The 15,572-nt window shown below is 41.1% G+C and overlaps 1 long non-coding RNA gene across 1 annotated transcript in view; it reads left to right on the top strand.

The window, feature by feature from the left end:
- Positions 1 to 13,853, top strand: part of LOC120886436 (uncharacterized) — a 39,465-nt gene extending 25,612 nt beyond the window's left edge. The window contains exon 3 of the long non-coding RNA XR_013438014.1: positions 11,196 to 13,853. This is a non-coding gene — a long non-coding RNA (uncharacterized LOC120886436). The remainder of the gene's footprint in view (positions 1 to 11,195) is intronic.
- The last annotated feature ends 1,719 nt before the right edge of the window (positions 13,854 to 15,572 follow it).

Genomic DNA, 15,572 nt, shown 5'->3' with positions numbered 1-15,572 from the left:
ATTTACTTCCATCTGTGCTAGCCCCCATTATACTCATAACCACCCTGCAGGGGGAAAGATTGGGTCATCTCAAAGAGGAATGTATCTTAAGGAAGTGAGGGCTTGTCCACACTGACAAGGAAGTTCCACCTGCATATCCAGATGAAGGTGTGGGGAGGCAGAACACACAACTATGACAAAAAGCGGTCAATGTAGGATCAGATAGATATGGGCTGGTTGTAAAGGAAAGAAAATCAAATGCTGACATCTCCAAAGCCCTTCCCTCTCCTCTTCCAACATGTTGCAAAGGTAACCTGCCCCAGGAATTGTTCCTCCCTGCAGGGAGTTGTAGGAGTTGTTAATTATTGCTTCCTGTGCTGCAACTTTCCTGCTTGGAGCACTCCACATTTCCCCCACAATTTGGTCATATACACAAGATGTAGAGAGGAGAAGGCCAAGATAAGGAGAGAATGAGAACAAAGGAGTTCTAGAATTTATAAAAGGGACAGGACACCCCACTTCTTTGGATACCCATCTCTGGGACCCATTTTCTGCAGTGAAGTCTGTATTCTACTCTTTAAATAAACTTGCTTTCTATGCTTGCCTTGGCATTTCTCAGGTGTGCAATCGTCACATCTGGGAAAAGGGAACTGAGAACTGATTGATTCTCATACAGACGGTATCACAGATACCATGGGTCCAGTATTGCCCACACCATCCTACTGGACATCGCCCACCCCTGGCCCACCATAGCTTCATTCTGAGCACAGAACCTGAGAAGTGTCTCTGGTATGATGATTTCCTTCCTAGCATCTCCCTCTCAGGTCTCTGCAGTTGACCTTCTCTGGAACATGGCTGTGGTCTCTTGGGGACAGCAGACTGCAAGTCACCACTGGGGTGGAAGGGCAAGGCCTTACCTTTCAGAGTGTCCCTCTTCTGCCTACTCTTGTACAGCACCTTCTTTACCTTCAGATGCTGACAGACACAAAAATAAAAAGAGACTGGGGCCCAGTTCTCCCTCTGCTCTTTTAGACCAACTATAGACATTCCATGTTTCTGAACAGCTTAACTTTCTACAGTTAGCTAGTGGAGACACTTTTATTCAGAGAACATTTGTAAAGTGGCAAAATACTTAATTTTTCTTCCTTAGAAAACACCAAAAGGTGTTTTCTACATAAACTACACCATGCACGTCCTCAGTCACTGGTCCTCTGCTCAGGGACAGATGCATTTCCACAGGCTCTTCTCAGTTGCCAGGCAGGGTTCTGCTCCCTGAGGCCAGAGGTTTCTCCAGCCTGTAACTGAGGGCTTAAGGGCTCAGCATAGCCCTCACATTCTCAGTCCAACACAGAGAAAATGCTTGTTCCAGTCACCCACCAGGAGAAGGTGACTCAGTGTTAAAGGCCTGTCCTTCTCCAGATGTTCCCAACTCCCTCAGGAGCCCATAACTCAGCCATAGAGTCACAGTTGTGTGTTTTGCTCTGGAACCTGCAGCTCACCACATGATTGATCTTAGAGCTTCAGATCATAGAAGCCCTAGTTTATACTGTCTCCCTGCCCTGGCCCATCTGTCCCAGAATGATGTTCTGTTCTGTCCTGAGATTTCTCTTTTTGAAGTGATTCTACTTATTTTGGAAAAGTGAAAATAATAGTGTCTCTGAAAGCTCGGTCCTTGTTCCCAATGCCAATCCAGGAATTAGGACAGTTTTTGAGAAAAAGAAGGCTTATTGCTTTTCTAGCAAAGGAGAAACACAGGGATCTCCTTTTCCAGAGGCTGTGAATCTGCCCATCAACAAGAACAGGGGGCTTTTAAAGAGGTGATTCAAAGATTACACTCCATATGTGTTCTCTACTAGAGTTGTAATTCACTTGTTAATTTGGGAGATAGTAATTTCTGAGATCTTCTACTACCATCCTCAAAATCTGTTCTACTTTGTTCCTATGGAGGGTGTACTCAGGACAGATAAATCTGCCTAAAATCGTGAAGAAAGGTAATTCTGTTTCCCCACAGATTAGGGAGGAGCAGGGAAATGGGAAGAGAAACATGTCCATTTTAAAAAATAAATTGCAGTGGTAGAGAAGCAGGGGCTATATTCAAAGCATAAAGTAGATCACTGTTACAAGAATAGACAAAAGAAAATATCTGTTTTTGTTCTTGTTGGGTGTGACCTGAGGTTTCTTATCTTCTTGAGTTTTCCTTGGTGGTGGGAAGGATGGATTACCCTGAAGGTAAGACAATAAAAGAAGAAAGAGCCCCAGTCCACACACACAGGCACGGATCATATCCATTGTCCAGGTGGTGAAGCTGGGGTTCAGCCAGTCGGCACTTAATGCTATTCAGAGGAAAGAGAGGATTCTCCATCATCTAAAATGCACTGTCTTGTACAGACAAATGAGTCCTGATAATTCTCTTGAAAAATGGGGAGTAGGGGCCAGGCCTGTGTCAAAGGGCTGTGCCCTCCCATCATAAAGGGATCCTGACAGCAGAGGAGGGGCAAGAAGAGGAGGCTGCACCACATCCTTGCCTCACCCTCCAGCAAGCATGTCCTCCACCCTCCTGGGCCTTCTAGATTCTTCCTTCCAACCTCACTTGCTCACCCTGTCAGAGGAGGCCTTAGTTTATTCAATATTCTTTCCCCCTGGAATCCAGACATTATTTATTTCCTTGTAGATCTCTGCTTGGGCTCCATCAATTTCATAAGTTTTTTTGAAAATTCTTATCTATGGGATTTTCATTTCTCAGGAATTATTTCTTTTATGATTTCTGAAATTTCAATTCTTCCTGTGTTGCATTAACTCATCATAAAAATCAAATTTCTTTCATGCTTATTTATTTATGTCAATTTTAACTAAATCTTTCTCAATTTTCTTTTACTATCTTCATCTAGACGGTTTACTTTGCTGGCAGCAAATTTTCTCAGGCTGTCTTTATCTGGCAGTATCTTTATTTTTCTTTATTATTAAAGGATAGATTTTCTGGACATAGACTCTTCAGGTGATCTTCCCTTACACTCTTGGAATACGCTACCCCACAGCTTTCTTCCAATGCTTCTGGTTGGAAGAAAGCTAATAATCTCCCTGTGGTCCCCTTGTGCATGAGAAGTTTTTATCTGTTGCATCTAAGATTTTCTCTTTGCCTTTTCACAGTTTGTCCGTGATGTGTCTAGGAATGGATATGTTTGTTTTTATTTTACAAAATGGAAGCATTGAATCTAGTGGTCTATGTTTTATATCAATTTTTGTAAGTTTCTAGCCCTTATTTCTTTTTTTAAAACATTTATTTAATTTATTTATCTATTTTTATGTGGTGCTGGGCCTCAAACCCAGTACCTCCCATGTGGTAGGAATCGCTTTAACACTGAGCCACAACCCCAGACCTCTAGCCCTTATTTCTACAAGTATTTTTTCTTCCCCCTTTTTTGAGTCTCCTTCCATATGTGTCAGTAGCCTTGCTGATGGGGACATCCAGGTAATCAGCACCACTTGCTGGAAAGATCTCTGCTCTGTGTTGCTGTGTTGCCTCTGCTCCTTTACTATACAGCAGTTGGCTGTTCTGATGCAGGTCTGTTTCTGGGCTCTTCTTTATCTTTCACTGACCTAATTGTCTATTCTTTCTCCAGTATCCTACTCTACTGGTAGCTGTTGCTCCACAGTAGGTCTTCAAGTCAGGTACTGTCAGCCCTCCAGCTCTGCTCATCACCTGTATTGTTTTAACTATTCTGGGATTTTGCCTTTTATTATAAACATTAAACTCAGTTTTTCAATCTCAACAAATTGACTCATCGGAAGTTTGGATCACATTCAATATATAGAGCAAGTTGGGAGGAACTGACAACATTTTAATAATATTTAGTTTTCATGTACATGTTATCATCAAATACCTTCTCATTCATTTAGATATTTTTTTTATTTATTCCATCACAGTTTTAAGTTTTCCTCATATAGATCCTATAAATATTTTGTTAGTTTTCTTTCTGAATAATTAACTTGGGGGCTAATGAAAATATGATTTAAAAAAATTCATATTCTACATAGGTGAGGAAGAGATAAGTTTTTTCTATATTAATCTTCTATCTTGCAATTTGGGTATAATTACTTATTCATCCAAGGTGTTTTCTTGTTGACTTTATTTGACTTTATTTTTTTAGAATTTGTTCCAATTAGTTATACATGACAGTAGAATGCACTTTGAAACATCATATAGAGATGGAGTATAATTTCTCATTCCTTTGGTTATACATGATGTAGAATCCCACAGGTCATATAGTTCTATATGTACATAGGGTAATAATGTCTGACTCATTCTACTAGCCTTCCTACCCATATACCTCCTCCCCTCCCTTCACTCCCTTCTACCTAATCTAAAGTAACTCTTTTCTTCCATAACCACTTCCGCATTGTAAATTAGCATCCGCATAGAGAGAAAACATTTGGTATTTGGTTTTTTGGAGATTGGCTTATTTTGCTTAGCATGATATCTCCATCTCCATCTATTTATTGGCAAACACTATACTTTGTTCTTCTTTGAAGCATATATATATATATATATATATATATATATATATATATATATATGCATTTTCTTTACCTATTTATCTGTTGAAGGGCATCTAGTTGGTTCCATAGTTTAGCTATTGTGATTTGAGCTGCTATAAACATTGATGTGGCTGTATCACTGTAATATGCTGAGTTAAGTTCTTTGGTCCAAGGAATGGGATAGCTGGGTCAAATGGTGGATCCATCCCAAGTTTTCTGAGGAATCTCCATCCTTCCTTGAGTGGTAGGCCCCACCTGTGTCTTACATGGAGGCTTTTAATGTGTGCTTCTAGCACCTGCTGAGTGCCAATATCTGGGAGAGAGAGCTCCTGGGAGGTGTTCCTGCAGGTTTCCCAACCTTTCAAGGATGGCCCATCCCTAGTTTCCATGTCAGGCAGGTCAGAGACATGATACATCACAAGCGTGGAATGATAACCACTCATAGGAATCATGCCCTCTTTGATCTGCTCCAGCTTCCTTCTTGCATGTACTTGCAAGCTATCTGTATACTCCTTGTCTAGGTCTCTTGGTGAATAATTTTCTGAGATACTTCTTGAGAATCTTATCAAGTCTCTTCCTGACTTTGTCTCAGAGATGATTTCTAGAACCTTCATTGGGAAGCTTTTTTAGGATCATCCTCAGACTGTGCACCAGATCATTGCTTGAGTACTTCCCGACCTGTACTATTTCTTGTTCCTTGCCCTTCTGTCTGCTATTACCTAGAATCATGGTGCTATATTTGTGCTTGGCAATTTTAACCTGGGCTCAGTTGGGTCTAGAGATAACTGGATCTTGTGAAATACTCCACACCAGTGCTGAGTGAACCTTTTTTCAAAGTATCTTCTTACCTTTTACTCCAGTATCTTCTGGTGCTCATTGCTGATAAAATACTTTGGCAATCTAGCAGTGAACTTTTGTTTTCAGGAGGCCATGTGCTGGCTCTGAGATATCTAAAGATTTCCTGAGATGTTTTGACCACATAGGGTGAAGCCCCCATACTTTTTAGTTGTTTCTCCAAAAGGTGATGTTCTAAGTATTAAAAATAAGTCACAACAGAACATTGCATCCTTATCTTGGGTTGTAGGGCACAAAATGCAACAGGCACTATTCAGAGGTGAATGACTGACAGGATTTGGAGAGACAATGTTAGTTAGCCCTGGTTCTGAATATGAGCCAGTGGTGGGGACTGAGACCACCATACTGTTGGAGTGAAAGTTTGAAGTCTGACAACGGGATGGAGCATGGGCTGGGAGAAAAATGTCATGCAGATTCTTTATTCTGAGTTTGTACTGGTATGGAATTAGAGAGTCCATTGAATAACATGGAGGAATGTCCAGTAGAGGTCGATGTAGTAGACACCAGAGCCTTGCTGTTCAGAAAGCCCCACAAAACCTGGTTGCATTTCTGCTATAAGAGTTCTCCCACGACCTTGAGGTAAAAAAGCTGCTGAGGAATAGAAAGCTGCTCTGGCTTGCCTTTTGTGTTTGAGAAGGGTTATGGATGGTAGTGTCCTGATCATTGCCCAGTGACTTTACTGGAGCACAGTAAATTCCTAGAGAATGAAGGGAGTCATCTGATTCCTTTTTTTGCTCACAAGTTACAAATTTCCAGTTCTGTTCTCTTGCTGACCAGTATCTCCTGCAGTATCTGCACATGAGAGTTGATGAAAGAGGTACTTTCAGCCTCTACCTGTAAGAATGGTTGGTTTGCACAGAATGAGTCCTCTGGTGGGTGGGAACATGATTTCTGTGGGATTCTTTGTGTAAAGAGTTGAAGAGGCATGAGACAATGGTAGCCATCTTTCACCAGGAGAGGGATAAGGTAGGGACAGGCCTGAGAGAACATGGCTTGAGATTGCTGGAACAGTAGAAGGCAAGAGGACAGAAGATAGCAATGGAAGAGAAGAAGGTGTTAAGACAGGAAATGGTGATGGGACTGAAGATGGCGGTGGGACAAGAGATGTCAATAGGAAAATGTTATGGTTCGGATGTGAGGTGTCCCCCAAAAGCTCATGTGTGAGACAATGCAAGAAGGTTCAGAGGAAAAATGATTGGGTTGTACAATTCTTAACCCAATCAGTGAATTAATCCTCTGATAGGGATTAACAGTGGCAACTGAAGTGGTAGGATGTGGCTGGAAGTAGTAGTTTATTGGGGGCATAGCTATGGGGTATATATTTTGTACCTAGAGAGTGGACACTCTCTCTGCTTTGGGGTCACCATGTGATCTGCTTCCCTCTGCCACACTCTTCATTCATGATTTTCTGTCCTATCTTGAACCCTGAGGAATGGAGCCAGCCTCCTAATGGACTAAGACCTCTGAAACTGTTATTCTTCAAATAAACTTTTTCTCCTTTACAATTGTTCTGGTTAGGTCCTTTAGGAACAGCAGTGAAAAAGCTGACTATAATAGAAAGCCTTGTGTTTTATAAAATATTTTAAGAGCTTCTAGTTAAGTCTTCAATTAGTTCAACATTTTTGTCATTCAAGTTAGTTCTTGACTAATTATACAATCTCATGAACCTTATTCATGATTCCATGGAAATTACTTTATTTCATGATGGCAATGACAGTGAGGAAATTAAAAGGAATTGGTACAGTATTTGTTTCTGATATTAAATGAAACAGACACTACGGTTCTTATACATGTTAAACTATTCTCACAGTTTGGGTTGCTAAAATCGAAAAGAATCACCTGCAAAATGAACTTCCCATCATGTGATAGGTGTGCACAGTTCCAGTAGAGCAGATTGGCTGACGTTTTAAAACATCTCCCTGGTCATGAATCACAGCTAATCTCCATAGCCCATGATCTGCCTGTGAAATGATGCCTTTTCTAGGAAAAGCGAGCAGCTGCTGCAGCTGACTCTGAAGTGTTTTCCTTAAAATATTTCTTTAAATGGAAAGAAATAGGAAAAAAGCTCAATGGAGCACAAGTTACTGGTGACAATCATTTAACTTCAGGCTTATTCTGCTGATCAATTTGAGGTACCAAGAAGCACACTCCAGGGAAAATCCTCTTGCAGAGGCTCTGCTTCTAGGGCCTGAGGCTCTCAGTGGTGGTTCTGGGTCTGCTGGACACATACCTCATGGTCACACACTCAGGTCCTCATGGCCCATGGCCCAGAAGTCAAGGGCAGATTCTTGGGAGTATGTTGAGTAAATAATAAGGAAAACAATAGCTGGAATACATAGGCATTCCGTAGAGGGGAAAATGATGATGGTAAGTCATTGAGTGTGCATCTTTGAAGGCACTGGGTTTCTCAAACTGTAAAAATGGATTGGAAATAGGGGCTGGGGTTGTGGCTCAGCAGTAGAGTGCTCATCTAGCACATGCAAGGCATTGGATTCAATTCTCATAAAAATAAATAAAGGCATTATGTCCAACTACAACTAAAAAAATATTTTTAAAAAATGAATTGGAAATAAAGTCAAGTGACAGTAAGGAATAGGATAAAGTTAACTTGCACAGGTGTGTCAAAAACCCTGAAAAAAACAGGAGCTTTCTAAGGTTAACTAGAAAGAAACCCAAGGAAACCATGCACAACCGTCCCCTTAGAAGTTCCCCATGGTGCCCTTGTCTTCACCCACCCTCCCACATCCTGGATCTGGGTTCTCAGTTCATAATCCCTCTGAGGCCAACTTTTGGGGCCCCTGGGGAAAGAATAGTGTAGTTAGAACCTACTGAGCCAGATAGATTATGTGATTACAGTAGAGCTGGGTGCAGAACAAAAGGACTTAGGGCACAGATGAATCCAGGTCATCACCATTCCTTTGTTCCCTGACTGCAGCAGGTCAGAACAAGAGGAGCTGGGCAGTGGCATAGAGCATGGCCTGCCTGGACATGGCTCTTGGGGTGCAACAAAGGGCCTATGCCAGGGGCTGATTCTACAACTGAGGACTCAATTTCATGGCTTTCAGCTATACCCACCTCCTACAGGTCCCCTGCACCTGGTCTAAGCCACTGGAAAAGCGATGACTAGAACCTCATGGGACTAGCTGGGATCTTTGTGGGCTCACTGAATGCAGAAGGCAAGAATGGTCATCACAGCCTCCAAGGGCCCAGAGGAGAGAGACAGAGAATGGCAGATAGGCAGTGGGTCTCAGTCAGAAAATCTGACTCTGCCAGGACACGAGGATTAGACCCCACTGATCTTGATGACAAACCAGATACACAGTTCCTTCAGCTCCCCAGGCCTCTCCACCCACATTCTGTAGCTACTCACTTTGGAGTAATACAGGATCCCACAAGTTCAGCAGCCTCTGCACAGTGGCTGTGAACTTGAATAAATCATCACCCTCCTGCCTTCAGGGCTCAGCACCAGGCTATTTCTGGGCTCAGAAATGGTGTTTCTACTTGCATTCAAAGGACAAATTCAGGTCATCTCTGGCCTTAAGTTCCCACTTCCCATAGAATCCATTCAGGCACTCATGAGTTACTTGTGGTCATGTTCCAAGTAATTCCAATCTGGTTCTGGCACACAGATTTCCATGACATTATACTTGGGGAAGAGGAGTGTGACAATGAAAAAATACATACTGTAGATAGCAGTGGGCCAGGCAGTGGCATGGATTAGGAAAAACAGACCTGTCCCTCCTGGATACTGTGACAGATTTTTGGGATGGGGATTCAGGAAGAAGCCCGTTGAGAAGGGAAGGAGCCCTGTATCATTGGGGAGTGTGCATTCCATGCACAGGGAAATCAAGCAGGGTTTCTGGGAAGGAACAGCATCCAAATGGATCAGGGAAAACCCCTCATGGGTGGAATGCCTTGGGTGAGGGGCATGGTGAGAGTAAGGCCACAGAGGCCCCCAGAGGCCACACCCTGCAGGACTTTAAGGCAGTGGGTGAGAACCTGAGGTTATTCTAACCAGTTGGCATGCACAGAAGGATTTTGAGGAAGGCGTGGCACACTTAGTTTTCTCTGTAAGGATTTTTGGGATTCTGAACAGGGAAAGAAAGAAGGGGGAGGGAGGGAAAGGATACTGAGCTATTGATGAGGAGGGGATCCAAGGGGTCTCTCTCTCCCACTTGTGTTCCTTATATTCCAATGTTCCCAGATATGGAAGTCTGACCCATGTCCTCTGTCACCCCAGAAGACTCTAATGTGCTCCGGTCTTTAAGGAGTTATGAAAGTAAAGTGAAAAAAGTAGGAAAGAAAAAGAAAGTTTACACTAACAGAAAGTGTGCAGTCTCTCTCTATGTCCCTCTCTCTATCTCTCTTTCCCCCACACATGGAGCACTGTTCTAAAGGATGAGAGCAGAGGGTGAAGTCTCAGTGCAGAGAGGGTTTGACCGTTCCCTTGCTGAAGCCAGTGGTTATGGGCCTTAGTTGTCATTACAGCTGGATGGCTGCAGAGCTATTCCTATTTGTGTGTTTTGTGCCCTGCACTATATAATTCATAGTAGCAAAAAAATCATGTCTCATTTCTGTCCCAGAATGACTTTTTGTTCTGTCCTGAGATTTCTCTTTTTTGAAGTGCATTTATTTATTTGAGGGGGAAAAAAAGGAGACAAAAAAGAATATTTTTTTTCTTGTTGAGTGTGGCCTATGGGTTTCTTCCCTTTCTGAGTTCTCCCTTTCTCTTTCATGGTAGGAAGGATGGATTACCCTGGAGGTAGGGAAATAAGAAGAGAAAGAGCCCCAGTCCACACACAAAGGCAAGGATCATATCCATTGCCCAGGTGATGAAGCTGGAGTCCAGCCATACGGCACTAACAATATTCAGAGGAAATAGGATTTTCCATTGTCTAAATTGCACTGTCCAGTTTGGAAAAATGAGTCCTAAAAGCTCTCCTTCCAAATTCTCTTTGGAACATACTTACAAGTGGATTTGCTTAATCATGTAATAATTCCACCTTCAACATTGTTGCTTAGTTTAAATTCCCAACAGAAAATTTTTAGTTTCATTTTCTCCTTATTCCCTATAACATTTATTTTCATTTAGCTTAAAACAGCCATTGTAATGCATGTAAAGTGATACCACCAATTGCTGATTTTCTTTTCCCTCATGACAGTGATGTTTTCCTGTGATTGACTATTTGTACATCTTCTTTGGGGAAAGGCATATTGTTGTTCTTTGTCCAATTTCAAATTGGGTTGCTTCCTTGTTGTTGAGCTATAAAAACTCAGTAATGATTCTTCATCAAATTTAGATTGCAAATATTTTCTCTCATTCTGTGGATTGCTTTCTTTGTTTATCTAATTTTATTTTTAACTGGTTTATTAGGTATAATTGATTTGCCATATACTGCACATACTGAACATAGGTTATTAAATCTTTTTTTTACCTCTTAATCACTTCCAAATTTGTAGTTCTACCATATTAAGTATATTCAGAATGTTGTGCAATAGATCTCCAGAACTTTTTTATCTTGAAAAATTAAAACCTGTACTCATTAAATGCACCCTCCCTTGGCTCTGTGCATGGGGTTCTGGACTTGGCTAACACCTTTTTCAACAACCCTTTGAAACTGGACTTGCAAGACCAGTTCACACTCAGTTGTTGGGAAAGGCAGTGGACCTTCCAGGTTCACTCTCTGGGATATCTGAACAGTCCTATCATCTGTCATGGCATTGTGACTTGGAACCTTGATCTGTTCTCATTTTCTACTGATATTATCTGGTTCTGTTAAATTGATGATATCCTGCTAACTGGGAAAGATCATCCTCTGTTATAGAATGCAAGTACATGTCAGGAGATGGCTGTCAACCTCAACAAAATCCAAGGCCCTATGAAGTTCATGGGATGATCTGTTCAGGTAAGACCCATTTGATTCTAGACATGGTGAGAGATAAAGTGAAAACGTTTTCCATCACCCAAGCAGTAAAGAATGTAGATGGGTCTTTTGGACCCTCTCTTATTAGCAGGCTCTCACACAATATCCATGCCTACTACATGGGCTGATGAAGAAGCCAGATGGAACTGAGATGTCCCCCAGCAGAGAGAATTTGGAAAAGCAAATTTGGAAAAGCCCAGGTACAATCTCTGGATACCTCTCTACCAGGGATGCCAATGTGGTTAGATATCACCTGTACAGTAGATGGGATGAACTTAGCTTACTGGAAAATGTGATTATAGGATTTTGTCCATAAGTGTAGAAGGGAGCTGAAACTATTAGTATAGCTATTTATAATAGCAGTTTTTAGGAGTATAAAATGACCTACCACAGTGGAGCCACTGTCCAAATCTTTACTGAACGTAATGTGAATTGACATATAGGTGGGTGGATGGCCTATTTAACATGCATCAATCTCCTGTAGCACAGACCCCTAAAAAATGGCATGTGTATTACAACAACGCAGAGTTCTCATCAATAGTTTGTTGAATAAGTGCTTTTACCTGTTCCTCATTATCCCAGGTGGCTGCCCCAGTGCCACTGATCTCACAGGTATAAGAGGGGTAACCCCATGCCTGAAAATTGTTCATATACAGGTGGGTTCAGCATGGGGGAAGCCAAGGATTTATACTGATTTTGCAGTACAATCTGTTGTTCATACCATCTGGAATGAGACAGGAGAAAAATCTTTGCATCCAGAAGACAAACTTATGAAATGTGGATCGTAGTACCTGTCAGCTGGTCACTGGATATTGTACTAACAACTGGACACTTTATAATAGCCTTAAATTATAGATGGCACAGTTGCAAGTGGACTATGATCTTTACTGGAAAAGCCTTGGAAGCTAACATGTGGCAAGAAATGTGACAGGAAGCTAGAAAAAAATGATTATTTATGACACAGTCAACTTTGTACCTGGAAATATAAAGCTGGATACTTTGACTATAATGCAGGCTCTGGCCAGGACCCCACTTGATGAGGAGGGTACAGAAAAAGTAATTTAGAAAGTGCTAAAATAGGATGGAAGAGGGTCAGAGACAGAATTATCCCTAAAACATAATGACTTACTCTTGGTCACATCTTAGTGACAGATTCTTCTGCCTCCAGTCCTGTCCTTTGAGCCACATTGGGAACAAAAACTAGTGTGGGACTGGAATATTGATCATATCGGCCTCTAGCTAAACAATAAAGGACACAAATATGCCTCAACCTATGTAGTCTTCCCTAGCAAGAGAGCTATTCAAACCACCACTTTTAAAGGTCTTGAGAAGCTAATGTAATATATGGGTATCCACACTGTATTGTCAGTGTCAGGACATGCATTTCACAAGCCATGCTATTCAGCACTGGTCCCAAGGACATGAAGCATCATGTAATTTCCACTTGCCATATAACTCTAGGGCAGCAAGCAGGTTTGGTGGAGAGAGAAAGTCTTATTCAAGTGTTGGATATTGGCCTATTAGGCAAACCCACCTTGGCTATGGCCTGGAGTCTTTGGAGAGGTATGTGTATAATATGACACAATACACTATATTGTCATGTGTATCTAAAAAGAACAAAGAAAAGAAGAAAAAACGAAATGATAGTAAGTTTAAATGCCCCAAAAGTCTTGGATACCTTCTCCTTATAAGCATATGGGAGCTCTGACCCCTGCCCCAAAGACTGTGGATGTCAAAGCTGTACATCCAGATGATATACTGCCAGAGTTGACACAAAGAGCTCTGCTGTTTTGCACACAGCATTAAATCCAGGGTAGGGGACAAGTCAATGGGGGCTTAAGTAGTGTGTCCCCCAGAGATGGGTTGGCTATTTTTTTATGTTGTTCTAATTAGTTACACGTGACAGTAGAATGAACTTTGACACATCATACATAAATGGAGTATAGTTTCTCATTCTTCTGGGTTGTACATGATGTAGAATCATACTAGTTGTGTAGTCATATATGTGTGTAGGGTAATAATGTCCAATTCATTCTATTATCCTTCCTATCCCCTGCCCTCCCTTCACTCTCCTCTACCTAATCTAAAGTAACTCTATTCTCCCTTAGCCCTACCCTCTGATTGAGAATTAGCATCTTCATATCAGAGAAAACATTTGGCCTTTGATTTGGGGGGATTGGCTTATTTTGCATATACTTTCCAGCTTTATCCATTTACCACCAAATGTGGGCTGGATATTTCTTGCCATAGTGTGAGAAATCTCCAGTCTTCCTAAATAAATTCCTGTTGGTCTTATTGGGCTGTGGATTTGTGATCATGACCTAATGTGTTAAAGAAAATACTCAGGGAGCTGAACTTAGACTTCTAGTCAGGCATGTCATTCACTATTCATTTTAAGAGTCCCTCATGGACTCTGTCCATGAGTGGGATGCTCTACAGCATCTTCCCCAATTGTCATTGCCTTGTTCTAGAACAGATAAGTTGTCACCAGTACTTTCTTTTTGGAAGGTGCAGATTAACTTGACAAGTCCCTATTAAACATTTATTTTTCTTTTTGTAGCTGCAGTCTCTCACTGTTTTTCTATTTTCTGTGGAACAATTGCTGTTATAAAGACAAAATCTTGTCTGTACAGTCACAAACCTCAAGTCACACATGAAAACATAAAGTAATGCCTATGTAATGTTCTCCCTGGATAAAGAGCAATGATAAGTCATTGATTTGGTTCCTGGGACTTCTGGTGGAAAAAAATGGTTATTATGATCACTTGCATAATTGTCATCTTGCTCCTTTTTGTTCATGTGCTCCTACTGGTGCTTTGGACTCTTCTTACAAGCCATACAGGATGTCTTTTGTCATGCTGTCTACACAATATTAAAACTCCTCCCAGGCTCAGGGCCCATCATGGAAGAAGGGTGCATGTGAGATTTTAAGAGCCAGTTACAAGTTAGTTACACATGCATGTGATCAGCTTCACATGACTGAAGCCATCTAAAGTTGTCACCACCATGATTACCCCAAAGTAACCCTAGCTGGTTTCTCCGGCATTGTTTCCCAGCATATTATAAATAGATGAAGTCATTAGAGTCATGTATTGTATTAAGTAGAGCTTTATGACTGGAACTTAGTAGTAGAAAAGTGAACAACTCTTTGATTCTCGTTTAAGATAAACCAGCTACATTGCAGCTAGGATGAAGTTGTTTTTGACCAGACCCATATACAATACACACTTTTCATTCTGGCAAAGTTGTGGGGATGCAATTGCTATCACTGCCACTCTTACATCAGTAGATCCCCCAGTAAAGTGCCCTCTTTAATCCTAGATCTGTCTGCATCTCATTCTTTGGTCTCATAGCACCTTCATGCTGGTTCCCATACACTGGGACTGAGTTGTTCTGTACTACAGGCTGAGAAGAACATAGGAAACCTCAGAATGAGAGCTGGAAGTGCTCCATCTTGGGCTCACATAAACAGTTTTTATATAAACTCATGTAAATTTTCATTCAGTGAAGCACATTTTTAAAAACTCACATAAAAAGAAATTCTTTTTTCTTATGTCCAGAATATTTGTGAAAGATAAGCAAAGCTCATCCTTGTCAGGTTATTTGCTTTGTTTTTGTTCTCAATTTTGTCCTGGTTTAACATAAAATGTGATATAAACCTCCTCTCATAAAGCATATTATTTCAGACTTTATTCCAGGTAAATAGGCCCTGAGTAGACTTCCTACCCATTCCTTTTCATAGCCAAAGCAAGGTTTCCTCTCTGATTCTCCTTGTTTAAGTCTCCTGCTCCTGGCTAAGAGACTTGTTTGTTGCCCTCTTACTCACCAGATAAAAATACAGAGATTTTCTTATTTATGATGGTTTGACTTAACCAATTTTCATATTCAATTGTGGGAGAGTGCTCCCTTACAACAATCGTGTCTTTCCCTTTCAATATGGTATTCATTTAAATCCATGTGATATTTATCACCTTATTATACAATACATAAGTTTGTGTTGGATCATTTTGCCCAACTGTAGACTACTGAAAGTATTCTGAGCACATTTAAGGTAGGCAAAGCTTATGTATAATAGGTATATTAAATGCATTTTTAACTTATGTTTTATTTTGGTGTAAACCTATCATAAGTTTAGGAAGCACTTGTTTATAGTCTCAGCATTTAAAAAGAAATCATTTGTAAGGAAATTATAGAGCCAGAGACCACTCCTTCGCCTGTCATATCTCTTAGGAGCCTCTGCAGTGGACCTCTTAGCTCCTTACCACTCTGCCTGTTTTA

Source organism: Ictidomys tridecemlineatus, chromosome 4 (assembly GCF_052094955.1).
Source record: "Ictidomys tridecemlineatus isolate mIctTri1 chromosome 4, mIctTri1.hap1, whole genome shotgun sequence".
Lineage (NCBI taxonomy): Eukaryota > Metazoa > Chordata > Mammalia > Rodentia > Sciuridae > Ictidomys > Ictidomys tridecemlineatus.
Note: the sequence above shows the minus strand (reverse complement) of the source record. Positions and strands in the feature narration are given on the sequence as shown.